Source organism: Ceratotherium simum, chromosome 4, assembly GCF_057802395.1.
Source record: "Ceratotherium simum simum isolate JZ-2026a chromosome 4, ASM5780239v1, whole genome shotgun sequence".
Classification (NCBI taxonomy): Eukaryota; Metazoa; Chordata; class Mammalia; order Perissodactyla; family Rhinocerotidae; genus Ceratotherium; species Ceratotherium simum.
In genome coordinates, this window is record NC_141903.1 from 63,796,781 (window position 1) to 63,815,573 (window position 18,793).

The window sequence follows — 18,793 nt, forward strand, 5'->3', positions numbered from 1 at the left end:
TAGGAAGGGTAAATTTGTAGAATTGGTGCTGGACCTTCGGGACAGGTGAGAGGGACTGACGAGGGACTGAAGAGGACTCCAGTTACATTGCTGGGTGCTCAGATGGGTAATGGCACCTGTCGATGACAGTAGACAAGTTGAAATGGGGCAAGGGTCTGAGGGAGAGGACGCTGGGCTCAGTTTTGTCATAATTAGTTTTAGATCTTGGCAGATCACCAGGGAGAGCTATTTTGTAGACAACACAAAATACGTCATTAGAAAGAAGATGAGGGGTAAAGACCTGAAATATTGATCTGAGAGCCATCTGTGGTCAGGGAGGAGTAGTTATGTTGCTTTGCAGAAAGCAAGACAGTGTGACAATATAGAATTTATTAGACCAAGTCAGCTGGGTTCCTGGATTTTCATTAATAGTGCTTAGCTGCATCTGCATGGGGCATAAGTACAGACAGTGGTGCTTGCAAGGGGAATGGAAAGCAGAAGGAAGGGGAGGTTAAATAGAATGAGAAACACATAAAAGCCTAGTGTCCGCTGCCAGGGTCCACTTTAGGGACAACTAAAGAGAAAATCGGGTTCCTATCTGCATTTAGTAAAGCGTTGAACAGTGAAAGGAAGAATGGCTGTTTCGGAACAGAACGGCACGTGGGCTGAAAAGTGTATGCAGATGGGAAGAATGGGCTGATAATCAGACTTGGAGCCCTGAGGATGTGTTGATTTTATACGAAGGGTGTGTGTGTGTGCGTGTGAGTGTGTGTGTGTTTGAAGCACTAGGGGCAAGTGCCTCTTCCTTCTCAGTTCCTTTTTGAGGGAGAATCTTGCTATGGCATTTGTTAGCTTGGTGATCTTGGGCAAGTCGCTTAACCGTTTTGTATTTAAGCTTCCTCAACTTTAAATTTTAGAGAAAAGAATGCTATTCTACTAGGTGGCTATGAGCTTTAAGTGAACCAATGTATGAGACAGTGCGTTTGCCCCGTTTCTTCCCTCCAAGTTCCAGCAGGTCATCAAGGGAGTGAGGATCGTTGCCTCTATTTTCTGCTCCTGCTGCCCACTGCTGTTGGAGCCCTTACACTATTTCACAAGGCCTCTTCGTTTAGGAGGAAATCAGATGCCATCTGCTTGACAACCTCATAGATCTATTTCCATGAAAGAGATTATGGCCACAATTTTTGAATTCATGAGGATTTCATCGATGCAGCAATGAACATCAGTGTCCTTGATAACTCTTTCATCTCTAGGTTACACGGAATAAGACTGCACCTGTAAACTCATTGTAATTTGCAGAGCCGTACGTACCTTTGAAAAACGATTTGTAATTCTCATGGCTAGCTCTCAAAGTATTTTTTAAATGACTCTGAGCTGAACAAGGACAAGCCAACCAAGTAAGGCTTTAAAGAGGCACCTGACAGACACAGATATCACACATCTGTTTTGACAGTCACTGGGACACTAGGAAGAGGTCTAATTCCACCAATCACAAATATATTTCACAAGGACTTCTACTTGGATTGTTTTTCTTGTCCCTCATATATTCTATGAAAATGTGTTATTTTTGGAAGTTTGCTTTCCTTGACTTAGGGGAAAAACACAGTAAAAAAATCTTAGATGTTTTTTTTTAAGACTAGCATGGATTCCAAAAGCACTTATAAGCATAATAACAAAGCAAACAGAGACAACGTTATAAAGATTGCGATGAATGGATGCTCACTTATTTCTGACTACAGCTAAAAGATGCCAACTAGTAACCCTTAAATGGCCTTGCCAGAACAAGGTTTTTCTTTTTTTTTTTCTGGGAATATTTAGAGTTTCTACATCAGGATGCAGCAAAATACATTTTATTTTTTTGAGCTTGAGATCAGGGCAAAACCATATGCAAACGACAAAACCCACATCCTTGAATGATCAGAACACATTGGGGGTGAGACACAGACTGTTTGGAGACCCACGTTATATCAGGGCCAGGGGGTGTACCGGACCTTAGGAGGTAGGGCTGGGGTAGGGGTCACGTGGAAGAAAGTTTTTTATTTTTTTAGAATTTTATTCATTTTTCCCCTAAAGCCCCAGTAGATAGTTGTATGTCATAGTTGCACATCCTTCTAGTTGCTGTATGTGGGATGCGGCCTCAGCATGGCCAGAGAAGCGGTGCGTCGGTATGCGCCCGGGATCCGGACCCGGGCCCCCAGCAGCGGAGCGCGCGCACTTAACCGCTAAGCCACGGGGTGGCCCTGGGTGGAAGAAAGTTTTAAACCTCACCTGCCTACAAATAATTACCCTCTAATTGGCCCAAGGCGAAACCGTTGCATTCACTTGCTTCTTCAGAGAAGCCTCAGGCTGTAGATTTTGGCTTCATATGTATTCTCTTTAAGGTGGCCTCCCACCAGCATTTCACTGTAGGTTCTCTTATGTAAAAATGCTGGAAGGATAATAAGAATCAGCAATAGTTAACTGTCACTTGTAAAACAAACAAGATTTTGTCTTGAATATTGTGTTCATTCTCAGCAATAAATTGTAACAGTTTGAGCTGAAAAATATGGATTGATCACTATTGTCTCGCTCTCAAAGCGATGACTTTGGACTTACTAATAATTAGCGGCAATAGCCATAGCAATAAAATTATAAAAAAACATGAAAAGGTCACCCACATAAAAAATTCTTTATTATTAGCCTATAAGTTTTAGTCAATTTAAAGTCATTTTGTTCCTAAAGATTCTTTTGACTAGCTCTATTTTTCCATTGTCTTCTTTTGAAATCTGTTTTCTTGTTGCTAGCTAAGCAATTTATTTAAAGTGCAGCATTATTTAAAGCATATGATATTGGCATGATTTGCTCTGAGGGTGTTAACCTAATTTTTAAAAATTTTAAATTCAGTTTTAATATCTCAGTGGTATTATGCGTTGTTAAAATTGCATTTCTGGAAGAACTCACTCATCTGTAACAGTTTAAACATGAACCCTTTACCCATATACTATATTAGCTGAGTAAAAAATGAATTTTCTTTTTACTGTTTTTCTTTTCAATACATCTTGTGAAATCATAAGAGAATTCTGCAATTTATATAGGGAAATTTGGCTGCCATTTGCTTGGACTGTGACATATGACTGTGATTTGTAACTTTCCTTCCAACACTTGGTTATTTGTTATCTGAATATCTGAGTTTCAGAAGTATGAATTAGCGTACAAACAACAGAAAAAGATAAAAGGTATTCTGTAATTCTCAGAGGCATGGTATGCTACTGTCCTTAGAAATATGGGCTGGGAGACATATTTAAGTACAGAATTTGTATTCTGCTTATCTTAGTGATTTACATGACTCTGTGTGACTTGCATTTTCATTTGATTTTTACATCTTTTTATTTGTATGTTATGTGTTCTGTTTTGTGTCTGGGATTGTGCATGTCTTTGGCTGTTTCCAATTGTCTTTGAAAGTTTATCAAAATTACAACCTTATTTTCTGGGTGCATTTTAAAGAAAAATATATTAAAGGCATAAAAGTCTCGTAGAGTAGGGCAATTATTCTTTTAACAAATATTTATCAACCAAGTGCTATGTGTCAGTTACTGTCCTCTGCACTAGGAACACAGATTTAAACAAGGCAGACATGATCCTGTCTTAGAGAGCAAATAGTTTAGCAGTGGTAAGGGATAGGTGGCAGCATTGAGGCCCATGGGAGGGGTACCTGCCCCAGAATTGGTAAGTAAGGGAGGGCTTCCAGAAGGAAGTGACTCCAACTTGATACTTGAAGGATGAGTAGGAATTAGCCAGACAAAGGGAGTTTAGGGTTTGGATGGGGGTAATGGATGGGAGGATAGCGTTCTAGTCAGAGGGAACAACTCTGTTATACAAAAGACTAGAGGTGATAGAGAGCATCAGCCTCTGAAAAATTTAAATTCACTCTGGTAGCGGAGGTGGAACACTAGATATATAGCTAAGAGATATTTAGAAAGTAATAGTCAACAGAAATGGTAATTATTGATTGGAATGAGTCTGGGAGAAGTAAAAACCAAGGGTGACACTCTGATTTATTATCTTAGCAACTGGATGGTTGAAGAAGAGTAGGTTAATTGGGAACAAGGCAGGCAAAGTTAGTTTGGACATGATGAATTTTAGCAACACTGAAGAAACATAAAATAACCATGAGACATTTACGTGGAGATGGGTTAGAGAGACATGAAGTTCAGGAGAGAGATCTGGGCTGGACTTAAACTGCTGGGATTCCTTAGCATATAAATGGTATTTGAAGCAGGGGAATAGACTCGAAAAAGAGTTTGGGGGGTCAATATAATTCACTGGAATTTAAGCCTGGATAAAAATGTGTAGAAGAGTTGGTTCAGATGCCTCCAAAACAACTGAGGTCCATGCTTTGAGGGACTATGCCTTATGGAGTTAGAGTAAGTTATCATCAAAGAGCATGCAAGAACCACAGAGGTCCTCTGATGGCTCCTGCTTAAAGGTCAACATGAACAGAAATGTTATAGCAATACAGTCTTAGCTTCCATTTATGTCTCAGAGGGAAACCATTCTCAATGATGGAGATACTGGCATGATTTGAATTGAAGTCTAAACAGCCTATTGGACAGGTCCATCACAGTGCCTGCCATACCAATAGCTTCCTTCTAAGGGAAAGTGCCTTACTTACAAACGGGCTGTGGGAGCCACCCTGGGTGGCCGTGAGTCCCCTTCTTACAGACCTATCTGATTGGACCAGGGTGGTCCTATCCCTAACCAATCTCTAGGCTGGCCAGTGTCCTATGGGATGGTTTGGCATGAAAAACTGCTCTAACAGGCAAAATGGTGATTAGTTGGGTCAGATGTTCTAGCTCAGGAATTTGAACTAGGGCATCTGGGGAAGGAGTCAATTAGTTGGTTTTGGGAAGGAGTATAAGTTAAAAAGAACCACAAGAAGAGGCCTTGTGGCAGCACAAAAGATGAGTAAACTGATGGTATAAGTAAACAGAATTTATGAGTAAGCAGAAACTGAAACAAAAATGACAGAGAGTAGAGGGTAAGGTGGCTAACTGATACCAGTGGGAGAAAGAGATGCAGTCAGAAAGGAGCTGAGTCACCACCATAGAGGCAAGAGGTCACCCAAGTCCTGCTACTAAAGGGCCAATAAGGTTAGTGGCCACTGGAACCATGCTGGATTGTTCTTATTCCCAAATATTATCGTCTCTAAGGATACTCCATAATACTCTTTTGTGCCCTTGAATACCTTTATAATAGCTCTAATTAATGAAGGTAACCAGAGAGAGTCTTTATTTATTGGGAACAAATCGCTTTACTAATAAAATCCTTCATCCTCTAAGTTGCTTGCAGGCTTGCCTGACATACAGCATGATGAAATACACCATTAGAAATGCATTTCTGGGGCCAGCCCCGTGGCATTGTAGTTAAGTGTGCACGCTCCGCTGCTGGCAGCCGGGGTTCAGATCCCGGGTGCACACCGAGGCATCGCTTGTCAGGTCATGCTGTGGTGACGTCCCATATAAAGTGGAGGAAGATAGGCACAGATGTTAGCCCAGGGCCAGTCTTCCTCAGCAAAAAGAGGAGGATCGGCATGGATGTTAGCTCAGGGCTGATCTTCCTCACAAAAAAAAAAAAAAAGAGAGAGAGAAATGCATTCCTTTTGGCTCAGAAATTGGGGTTCAAGATTCTTCAGTAAAATGGAAATATTACCGAGTGACATAGAAAGCCATTTTTCAACACGAAGAACAATTATTAAACCTGTGCTATGTATTGAACATTTTTTTTTATGTATGTGTGTGTGTGCCGAGGTAGGGGTGGGGATGAGGGGGACAGAGGTAGGAAGCACTGAAGAATATTGAGTATGCAGAAGAAAAAGTCCTTTCCTTTAGAACTTTACAATTCAGTTGGGGATATATTCAGGACTAAGAAGGACTTTAAAGAGTATCTAGACTAAGGATTGTAAACTCCTACGACTACGGGGGTTGGGTACGTAGAATGTTGAATGAAGTGGGCTGAGTGGGAGCTGTGGTGAACTTCAGAATACACATACCATCTAGAGGGCTATTCACACAATGGCTTCTGGGTAGAAGGCCTGCCCAATGATTATACATCACATTGTTCAAGAGAGGCTCAATTTTTATGTAAAGTGCCCTAAATTTTAAATGTTGGTATGTACTTCAAGTGAAAGCAAAACAAAATATCTTTGGAGCCAAACAAAAAAATCTGCAGGCTGCATTTGGACCACAGGTCAGCAGTTTATGAGCTCTGTTCTAGACTAGTGGGTTTCAAAATGTTTAAAGATTCAGAACCTTCCTGCAAAAGAAATTTTATGCCTAAATCTAACACATAGACAGATGAAAGCATAAATATTGGGGTTGAAATTGGGTGAGGGAACAGAACCTTGCTATCCTCATCTTCCACGTCCACCCCAATCAGGCCCAAAGGGAGCTTGACCAAAGCTTGAAAACCACCGAGGTAGTTCAATCCCTTAGTTTTGCAGATGAGGGACAGGGAGGATCTAAGAGCTACTGGCCCAAGATAACAATATTTAGAGAGGAATGCAGATAAAGTCCGTTTTTACACTATGGAGTGTGAGCTGCTGTATAGAAGGCGGTTAAGTGTTCTGCTTCCAGAACCACACTGCCTGGATTTGAACCCATTACTTAAGAGCAAATTTAAGAAACTGGCATTCAGTGTCTCTGCCTAAATTTCCATATCTGTCAGATGGGAAGGATAAATAATACTACTAAACTCATTATATTGTTGAGAAGATTAAATGTAATAACACATGTACAGCATGTACTGCAGTCCCTAGCACACGGTAAGTGTTCAATAAATTTAGTTATTTTTATTATAGAGTATCTTTGCCAGTCATTAACATCATAGCAAGATTTATTTCATGTGACAACTAGCTGTCACCTATGAAATAGTCCTGGGGGAAGGGACACAAGTTTTGATGAGGGTACCTTAAATCTGGAGCATGGGGACCTTATAGAAAGGGCAGGCAATAGTGGGTGGCTTTAGCCTAGGGGTTTTTTTCTCTGTAGCTCTGATCCTTGCAACTCCTTAGACCTGAAGACTTTACAGGTTACTTGCAGGCTTCCGAATTTCATGCATAAGCGCAACCCATCGTTATGATCTAAAAAGCTGAAAGTGTACCCACAATTAGATTTGATAAACTGATCAGGGAGTTTAAATATTTGGGGATTAATTCTTCATAATAGGAACTGTGTGTAGATGAACCTAATTTGTGGGTCCATCCCCCTCCTCCAACCACGGTGCCAGGTATGGCCCATTACACCCCCTGTCAAGCACCTGAGGAAGACAGCTGTAATTGTCTAGGGGTCCAGTTTAGAAGCCTTTCTCAGTAGAGGCTGTCTCTGTTGATAATAACCAGTGTGGACGTTCAACAAATAATTCCTGAATACCTACCCTGTGCCCAACTTTAGGGTTCAACTCTTTCCGAGTCAAAATGGCTTTATCAGCCCCCAATTGATCTGGATGGTGATCCCAGGACCTGGTCAGCCCCACCCTGCACCAGCCTCCCTCTGCAGCACATGGTCCTCTACAAGGTAGGCACTTTAGGGGCATCTGGTCAAAGGAGAGATTAGAGCCTCTTGGCAGAAGGAAACTTAACAAACAACCATAAAAGGATTTTCTAAATACGTTCACAATCCAATATAACCCTCGGTAATTTGATTTGTAGGAAATGGAGAACAGAACATTACACACAGAGTGCTTATCTATAATTCATAATAATTACTGTAACGGGGAATATATTGTATAGATAGATGTAGGAACACAAATTACACCCCCAGAAGAATGCACTTCTGGCTGAAATAACCCTTCACACCCTCCTAATCCACTCACCCTCCGTGCACATCATTTAGTCGTCCAGTAGATTTAAAGCTTTTTTGGGCCACCTGTTGAAAGCTCAAAAACTTCTCCTTTTGATGAGAGAAATCACTGACCCGTTTTACAGGAGGAACTCAAGTGCTTTCTAGGCCTAGTTGTTCTCTAGTATTTTGGGCTTTGGGCAATCACAATGTAACATCTGAGAACTGATTGATTGATCTGTGATATTTGTGATTTAGTGTTATGACAGGAACAGCTTTTCTTCAATGGAAATGATAGGGCCTCTTCAGGTGCTTATGCCACCGAAGGCTCAAATGCAACTGGGCTGAAGGCTGATATGCCATTAGGGGGTGTGGCTCCTTGAAAAGGGGCTGGAGAGAGAAACACATTTGTGAGGAACAATAAAAAAAAACGGAGGTAGGTAACCTTTGTTTTGAATGCAGACTTTAGAACTGCATATTTTTAAACTATATAAGTCCACTTATCTTTGCTGAATTGTGAGAGAGAGAGATTTATATATAAATATTTCCTGAGAGTAAGAGTAGAGGGTGCTACATATTTCACAAGAAAATAAATTGTGGTATTTTTATTCTTTTACTTTCAGCATTATTTTCATAACCTACGTCTTTCTTTCCCAGATGACCCTTCTGACCCTCATATTCCACCCTAAGAGAGCTTTCTGTAGCTGTTACTTCAAACACTGATCAGAGTCTCTTTTAGTTGTTCTTTTTACAGTTTATAATTGTCCATCATCATTTACTTTTGGTCTGTCTGGGAGACATTCAACATCTAGCCACTACTTTATTTTTAGTGGCAGAGCGTGGCCACTCTTCAGCTGTTGGGAATGCTGGTCCTGGCTGCGAATCTTGTTTGCTTTAAGTTACAATGCTTTCAGCCCCATGTGTTTTAGTTTTTGGAAGCAGCTGTATTGGTAAAGCTTCTGGCTGAATTACCAGACAAAGCCAGCATTATAAAAATCCTCAACTTGTTTGCTCTTCACTTCAAAAAGACTGTGGGCTGCCAGCTTGTCATACTCATATTACCCACACGCCTGCTTAAGTTTTCTCCAGCAGGCATGAATCTCTCGGTCTCCACATTTTTTTTTTAGTTGGTTGGCCTATAGCTATTTGGTTTGATACTGATCTGTCAAAGACAAACCATAAAGGGGCTGGCACAAGACAGCTGGCAGTCTATGGTCCTCCGATTAGCAAGGACAGGGTTTTGGACGGAGGATTTTACTTTTTCCCCTGGTCAGCATCTTCAGAATAGAGCTGAAACTGGCATAGAAGACTTCTGTTGACATTTGAAAAGCTGATTGCTCAGTCCTTGAACTCAGAATGTGTGTGGGGTGAGGGTGTGTGAGCATATGTCGGCATCAGGGATCCTAAGGCAGTAAAGCAGGCTATAGTTAGAAACACAAACACGCGAAGCCTTGTAAGCAGTCCTGTATGCCTAGACATCAAGAGGAGGAGGACGTTTCAGTTGGTTGGTGGCCCATGAAATCACTGGAATTCCATCAGGGCTATGCAGTTGTTCAATTGCTTAAATTGCCACCATATCACTGCTTTCATTGCCTCTAAACTAATGCTTCTGTTTCTTCAAATTTCAGAATGTTTACTGGGCCTTCGCTGCCATTTCTGATTTTTATTATCACCACAACTCAACTTCTTTCATCTTTCCCAATGATTTGTTCTTTGTCTTGAAGAACTTCTGGATAGTTAAAGAGATTAGTGGATGGAAGTTGCATTATCTGCAGTTGGTTACTGATATTTATATTGGATATCATGGATTCCATCCTCAGCGTTCAAGATAAGTGACAGGTGACAAGAGAATTAATTTCCTTTAGGTTTTTACAGAATCTGGCTCTGACAAGAAACATCAGGGCAGACTTAAATAGCAGAATGCCAGATTTAGCTTTTGGAAGTGTTCTCAGCATCAAAATCTTGGTTTAAGTAGTAGTGAATCTTGTGCCTGAATTAAAATCAGAAATGTTTTTTCTGAGCATTGCCAAGACTAAAGGTGCAAACTCTTAGCCTTTGACCTGATCTGATCCACAGATGAGATTTCGTTTGGCCTGAACATTTCTACTCCACAAAATGTTTGTTTTTTTTCTTTCAGTTGACTTAGATGTCATCACTTAAAAACTTGAAAATTGGGAGAATTCACGTAAAAATCTTGATTTCCAGCTCCTTGGGAAACCATAAGGTCTTACTGGGCTAAAAGTCTTGCCTGCAAAACAATTGGATGGAGCTTAATAACTCCTGACCATTTTAGATGGGCGAGTTTGGCACAGGCTCCACGAATCCCTACGAGTTCTCTGTCACTGAGGCCAGCGTTAATTGCCACTCATCCTATTTGTAATTTTGCTTTTTTAAGGGTAGCATTAGGAAACTTTACCATTGTGCCCATGTCACCTTGCTGTCTTTTCCCATTGTATTTACCTGCTCAGCTCCTAAAAATATTTGCCTCTGTGGTGGCTGCCTTCATCTCTCCACGAGGCAAGGGAAGTACAGAGCAGAAACTGCCGTATCCTCTTATCAAGACATTCAGGCGATAGGGTCTCTTGGATTTATTTTGTATGGTTTGTTTTTGTAGAATTCTGGTGTCTGAATACTTGTGGTATCAGGAATAATGTCGAAGGCAGATGCAAAAGAGAGACTTTGCTATCTCTGTTAGATGTAAGAGATTCAGGATGACAATAATGCACTAGAGCGAGGAGGAAGTCTGAGAGGTCGCAGGACTGTGGAAAGCTTAAGTATAATGAACTGTGAATCCTTTGAAGAAAAAACAAGCCCTTCATATCCTTCTCTATGCTGGAGATTACAAAAGAAAACCCAGGATTGTACCTTACCTCCTTTTGAGACTGCATCAAATAAGGAAATGTGAGAGCTGTTGTGTATTGTCTTGAGGCTCCCTGGAGTACAGACCTCTCAGTGGAGTTCCACGTGTGTATGTAGCGAGAGCACCAGGGATGGAAAAGCCTGCTAAGAATTCATTGCACTACATGCCCCTTGGATTTGGGGCATTCTATGCCCATCTGGCCCTTGTGGGAAGAGGCACATTAAGGGGAAATCACATAAAATATCCTCTGGATGCTTGATAAACATTTCTAGACGAATTTGTAGTACAATGTTTGTTTGTTTGTATTTAACAAGGAAATCAGGGACAAAAAGTGATCGGCTCCTGGCTTTCTAAAGATTGGCCCCCCAGGAAGACATTGCCATTTGAAATTACTTAACATTTTTCCCCCAATATAAATGCTTAAGGCAAGAACTAGATTTTATACCTAGCAAATAGCAATGTAAATGTCAAAGAACATATTCCAGAGCATTACACTTACAGCTCTTAAAATGGCATCTTAGAATGGTATTAATCACTGTCAGTTTTGTGTACAACATTTCATCAATTAAATAGCAAGAGGACCTGTCCTTTCATGGAAAGCAAATAACACATATGGATTTCCTCTTGGCAATTAGCTGAACATTCTGCATTTCCTTCTTGCTTGCAAAAAGGGTTTGGACTGAAACCATCAACATGTTTGTGTTCTTCATTGGTAAAGCAAAGCAGATGTGTAACAGCTTCAGTAGAATCCAGATTCATCTATAAAGTATCTCGTGAAACATCTTGATGTGGAAGCATTTCTGTATCGTTAGATCTTTTAGAGCTGGATAGAGGGTGACACCCTGTAAAAGTTGTGAAGTGCTTTAAACTTTGTTATGTCTTGAGCCAAGGTTTTCAATACTGTGTCACTATGTGTATGTAGAAGGGAGTTTAAAGATTTTATTTATTCAGTTTTTTCCCCCCAAAGCCCCAGTAGATAGTTGTATGTCATAGGTTCACATCCTTCTAGTTGCTGTAGAAGGGAGTTTAAAACTTTCAAGCTTATTGTGAAGAATTTGTTTCCAGCAGGGGCTAGTTTCAACTAGGTCTATGGATTTATAAAATGATGAGGCAATTTTATTCAGCAAAGACTGATGATAGAAATGCAGTTTACATAAATGGCAGTGGATTAGCACTTAAACCACTCTCCATCTATGTTTAAACAATCTTCCATGACCCTCAAAAATCTCCTTTTATAAACTTCATCATTTATCTGGGATTAAAAGCGCAATGTTTTGACAACATTGTTGATTTACATGTAACTCATCATTTGTTTATCATTTATCTGAGATGATTAGTGCCTGAACTTCATATGCCTGGAATGTGTATTACACTTGTTTACATTTTTGGTAGATGATGCCCTTTTTAATGTACTTTTTAGGGCTCAAGACAGCTTGGTGACTTTGATGATCCTTCTAGTAATCAGTCTCATCTAAGCCTGAGGGAACTTGAAGATTTACAACTTTTCAGCACAGTTCAGTTTTAGTGATAATCCATCAAAGTCCTTAGTATTCTTCTCAGACCCTAGTCTCAGACGTAGTCCGACAAGATGCATTGGTCTCTGAAAATTGGCCCTTAGGGCCATGAAATCCAGTAGAGAGGAATATAGCACCAGGCATAGCTATTCCCAAATGTGTAAATGTAAGTGAACAAATAGAAATATGGATATCAATGCAGCAAGAGGATCTCTATATTAGTAAAATACAGACACACCACACATATTCTAAGCAAGATGAAATTATCATGCTCCATTATTGTCTATTCATCTAAAATAGATTTGCATTCATTCATGTTTCCAATGATAGATTATGCCTATCGCTAACTATTTGTTATGATTTTTTCCCCCATCTAGGACCATCTTAAATTGACTTTGCAGCTTAAAATAAGAAAGAGACATCCAGAGGAAGTGATTGAGAATAATTCTACTTGTAGAATAATTCAGTGGTTGGGTGGCAGGTGAATGATTGTACACTTCATAAATTGAAAATTTAACAAGCTGGAGAATTTGTATTTTTATTCAACATAATTCCACGAGAGCTTTCTGTTATGAGAAAAGCATTCTGAGCAGAAGGCAAACTCTGCTCCATGGGGACTGCAGATGGTATGGAGATTCACGTGTTGAGAGCTCTAGATGTGTAAGCCATGCCAGGCAGAGTAGGAGGGAGAGAAACATGGCAGGATGTGAGCATGGAGAGAGAGTAAGAGGCAACTTCCATGGGAGGGGAAACCTGGGTGAAAGAGAGATGTCTTCCAAAAATAATTTTTAGGAAGAATTTCTGTGAAATTTTGTGTAAATTCTCCACATTATTTATTAAAGGCAATTCACAATCAAGACCTACATAATACTTTAGGCCTTCTGTAGTCAGACTGCTGTTTCATGTATACAATGCTATACAGAGCCTGGTCCAAGTGGGAGTCGGCTACAGCTGGGCTACATATGGGATTTTGGATTCAAATCGTTACCGAAGAACTAAGTTAAAAGTGCACCTTCACTATGACCATCTATGTTTTGGAATTATATGGAAATGAGTACCATGAAATTTGGACTGCATGGTTATTTCAACTGAAGAAATTGCATAATGTGGCATTCTGCAATTTCACAAAATAGGGACCTATAGGAATACTCCATTTTTTATTCATATATCTGTCTACAGAATATATCTATAGTAGCGAAAGATAAATTCAGAGGTCTGGGAGAGATTTAGGGGTAAACCGTATAGGTCTAGAACTAGACCAAAAACAGGAGGAACTAATCTGTATCAACACATACAATGTCCAGGTAGAACTTAGATTCAACAGTATATTATTAGATGATGGATTAGCCAAAAGTATCAAGAAAAGAAGAGCTGACTGAAGGGACCCGGTCTATTTTCTTCTAGAATATAAAGCCTCTGGATGGGAAGGTCATGAACTTCAATAAGAAAACAGTCAAGTAAGAAGGGGTATCCAACAACCAGAACTTTAAGGTCATGAGGATAGAGCAGTAAGTTGCTGGGGAAGAAACTGGAGGTGAGAAAGGGGAGAGAGGAGGAGAGAACAACTTCCTTGTATTATGTATAAGCCAGATCACTAACTGCATCATTGACTCTTGGCCAGACTCTAACCGGCTAAGGATTGCTTTTAAACATAAACTCTCAGATGAAATAAAGTTAAGGTAGTCCATGTGATGGTTACAATTTCTTAAAAGGAAAGGTGGCTGCTGCATCTGCCTTGCTAGGGAACAGCTCTCTGGTAGGGGTGGATCTGGTGCTATCAGTCTGTGTTCTGCAGCATCCTGTTGGTTGGTTTGAGATTAATGGCTGAGGGTCAACAGAGGAAGTCTTAAAATTTCCCTTGCGAACAAACAGGCTGAAAATTGATTTTTGACTTAGACTCAATGGACACCCATTTACTGAGGAAATTGGAGTTGTTCTTGGAAAGGGAGTGGAGGTCAGTGACAGCCATGCTTGGGCTCGTTCACTGCTTTTGCATTACCTCACTGGACAAGGACAAATCCCTGGGGACTTGGCTGCAACTGTGGGACTGGAATTTTAAGCCAGTTTTGAGCCTGCAGGTAGAGACCAGCTCTCCCAGAAACTTGCGAAATTAGTAGGAGGTGCTATGCCAGGGACGAGAGTAAAGGTCTCTAACCGTGGTTAGAAATGCCACTGAAATGGAACAAAGATAAATAGCCTCAGAGCAGGGCAACACCACCAACTAAGTGAGAGTCTACAGGCATTCAGATCATCCATAGATTCAAACTTACCGGGAACTGCCACAGAGAATAGCTGAGATTCACATTTTGAATTGACAACTATGAATCCATGAGAGGAAAATATTTAAATCTCAGTGTTCAGATTGAGGCAACAGGAACTGTGGGCCATCCAGCAGAGGGCAGGAAACTGAAGCGTGGTCAATCTGGAACTTGAGGCAGATTTCCTATTTGTAGTCAACCTTTCGGATTTTATTACCAAACCAAGGAGCCATCATCATTCTTTCTGGAGGAAAAAGAGGCAACCCTAGCAAACCTCCGGGAACACAAACAACTATTTAAGTTTAGACCTGAGATGCTGGCGCGATTTGGGCAGCTGGAATGATATGGCTATGCTTCGGTTTCGCAGAGTCTGAACCCCAGCAAATAAGGCCCCAGGCAGGGCCGAGCAGAGTGCAAACCCCGAAGAGACTGGTCAAGATCAGGTTGGAGACTTGCCTTCTTGTTTGCTTCAGGAGCGGTGTGGTGTTGTAAGCAGAGTTGTTTTGGTTCTCTAGCCTCCCGTTCCTCAGTGTTTTGCAGACCTCAGCACACTCAGGCTGCTCAGAAGTTTGGGAGGCCAGGGATGATCCCATCTTTGCTTTTGTTGTTTTAGCAAGGGCTTCTAGTGGCTGTCAGCCCCATGAGGGAAAGAATTAAGGAAGTATATCTTTTTCCTTACATTACCAGCAGCACAGACTCTCCAGGAGGCTGGTATCACCTCAGAAACCTGACATGTTTTGCTCCTGGACTTGCTAAGAGGAGCTTTGAAGGGTCTTAGTGGCCCAAAGGAATCATGGTCAGCTCAGTAAAGAAAGGGGAAGGAAACTGAGTACGAGATTCCATAATGTGAACAGGTGGAGGCCCAGGGAAGCACATATAGAGATTGTTGGTTCTCGTGGAACACCACCAAGAAAAAACCAGAGAGATGCTGTGGCAACACATACTAGCTAACATTTATTTTGCATCTGCTATGTGTCAGGCGCTGTTCGAAACACTTACATATAACTTAGTTAATCCACACAATAACCCTAGAGTCAGAAACTATCATCATTGCATTTGGAAGAGACTGAGGCACAGAGAAGTCAGGATCCCACAGTTGGGCTCGATGCTCTTCTGCTTCACATATGAGGCAGACAAGGTTCTTTGTCAGAGTTTCAGAGGGCAGAGCGCTAGAGTTGATGATCATGAGAAAGGCAGTTGTAAATTTTGGGGAAAGGGAAACACGTCCAATAAGATATTTAGAAAGCATTTTATCTTGAATGCTATGTATCCCCTGTCCCTGACACCACCATACTTTACGGTTTTAAGAAATTATGAGTAAAAATCTATACTGTTCTCCAGGATTTCTGGAATTGGATTTCTCCATCTTTGAATGCAGCACTACATAAAAAAATGGTCCATGAGGATGACCAGCTGTATTCAGATTGCAATAGTTGGTCTAATTTTGAAGAGATTTTATCATTAGTTATGCAGTTGCTATTTCCCCTTGTCTTTTACATAGGTCTTTTCTCAAAGTTATTAAAGCTCTTTAAAAGTTGGAAATTCAGAATAGTAAAGACTGCAATGTGAGGTGGCATCACTCTGGCACAATGGTTCTAAGCACAGTGTGTGGTGGTATCATGTTTTGTGTCTCAGCTCCTCTTCTTAAGGGTTGTGTGACCTCAGGAAAATCACAAGAACTCTCTGAGTATAGGATATCTTCTATAAATGAGGGAAAATAATCTTTATTTAATAGGGTTTTAGAGAGTATTAAATGTTGTTGTGATTATAAAATGCTTGGTAAAATGCCTGGCATATAGTTAGAATATAATGTAATATATCAGTACTGTTACTATTAGCACTTCTCTTCTCAGATTGCTAATATCAGCTTTAGTCTGAATTGCAGAACGCATCAAGTTAGATTGGATACCAAGTGATTTGACTGTAATAACCTACTGCTGTAGTCATTAATAGCTATCAACGGTATTAGACATACTGATAATTCTCCATTTTTGAAATAAAATTTTCACCTGGCTCTTGGTGTCCCTCCTACCACACTGGCCACTTCTCTTATCTTCTTTCCTAGTTCCTGTTCATTTTCCCATCCTCTTAATATTGAAGTGCACCAAGGCCTCCTCCTCGGACCTCTCCTCTTCTTTATCTGACTCACTCTCTTGGAATCTCTTTTTAACATCACATTTACATTGACTACTTCCAAATTTATATCTCCAAACTAGAACTCAATTTAGAGTCATTTATCCAATTGCTTATTAACATCTCGACTTAGATGTCTAATACACACATCAAACTAATCATGTTCAAAATGGAACCCTTGACTATTCTCCTAAAACCTACTCTACCCACAGTCTTCCCTATCTCCAGTTGCTAAAAAAGCAAGACAAAAACAAATAATACAAAACACCAGAAAAGCTGAAATCATTCTTGGTTCTCCTCTTTCCCGATGTACCACATTCATTCCATTCCATCAAGAAATCTTATTGACTCCATCTTCAGAATATTTCCAGAATCTTACCACTTCTTCCTACCTTCTCTGCTACCATCCAGGTCCAAGCTACCTTCATCTCTTGTCTTCACTCTTGCAACTGCCTCCTAACTGGCTTTGCTGCTCCTATCTTTATCTCTGTCAGTCTGTTCTCAGCACAGTATTCAGAATGATCCACTTAAAACTTAACTAAGATCCTGTCACCCCTCTGTTCACATCCAGTGTCACTCAAACCAAAGCCAAATTTTAAAAAAATTGCCTACAAAACTCGGCACAATCCCAGTTCCTTTCCCCTTTACTTTTCTGACTTTCCCCCATTGCACACTCTTTCTCTAGCCACACTGGCTTCCTTGCTTTTCCTTGAGTATGTCAGGCTCACTCCTTTCCCAGGGCATTTGCTTTTCTCTCTGCCTTGAGTATTCTACTCTCAGATATTGGTAAAACTTACCTTCACACCTCAGAGTCTTTGACCACCCATAAAATATTTATAATTAATCCTCATTCTCTCTATTTTCCTATGTGAAGTTAAACTGGACTAAAACATTTGACTGCATTATTTTTTGCAGAGCAATTATCACCTATTAATATGCTCTATGTTATTATTTATTTTGTCTATTGTCTGATTTCTTGACTTGAGTATTTAAACTCCATCAGGGCAGCAGTTTTTGCTGTTATGGCCACTGCTATATTCACAGTGCTAGAACATTGTCTAATTTTGGTAAATGGTAAAAACAGCCCCTGAGTGACATGATAGACATTCAATAAGCACTGGTTGAATAAATGAACAATTTACTTTACTTATTCCTCATGAATTAGACACAGTGTTTTGGTACCTTCTGTATCAATTACTGCAACCTTGGAGAGCTTCAGTCAACAGGTATGACTGAATGCTATGAGTGAATTTCAGTTCACTTGCAAGGCTGATTTGAAACATTTGGCGTGTAAATGCATATACATACATAGATCTTGGCCTCTGCCATCCTAGATGTTTAGGGTAGCATTTCCTTCTGGATGTGTAGTTAGGGAAATCATCTTGGTTCTTATCCCCCACTCTCCACCAAAAAATAATGGAGAATGCCTCAGCAAAGCTAAAAAATATAGGGATGTATTTGCTTTTTTCCTCTTCAGTGTTTGTAATTATTTTTTTTTCATTCTCACTTGTGATACCACTGGTTTTTCAAACTGCAGAACCCAATACAAAATTTTCCTGCTATTTGGAATTCAAGCAATACCCGCCGTCACCACCTGCTCTTTTCTTGCCAACAATTGGAGGAGCTATTATATTATATGCATGGACTGTCCAATGGGTAAAAGGCCAGGTGTCACTTTGAGTGACAGCCTTTCAGTTTGCAAAAATTGTAATTCTGTTCCTTCAGTTGAGTGACTGTGTGGCTGTATGTCACTTTGCCTTCAGAATATCTCCTCTCAACTTCTATTGTTTTGACTGTGTTCTTGAGTTGTTGCTGCAAGGAGAATGTGGTGTAATGCAGAGAGCACTGACAGTTTGAAGCATCTGCAAGCTGGGGCATATTTCCTGCTGCAATGTTTATATCTTTGGCTAATAGTGATATAATTCCTCTTTTTTTTTTTTTTTAAAGTGACAGGTAGTTGGGATTTGTGCTTTTGTTCTTCTATAAAAGGAAGTGCAGATGCATGCAGTTTGTAAGGGTAAGATTTATCTAGTTCTAAGATTTGGATCTAATTCCTCAAGAACATTCCTATATTAACTTAGTTGAGTGGAAATGATAAAACTATGGCTATGCTAACCTGATTATATCTGTCATCTTACTCAGAGTAGAGATCATTTCATGGCTGATTTGGCTGGAGTTGTTCTCATTTGATGTTACTGAGTGTCAAGACAGCCACAGTGATGAGCTTGGAAATGA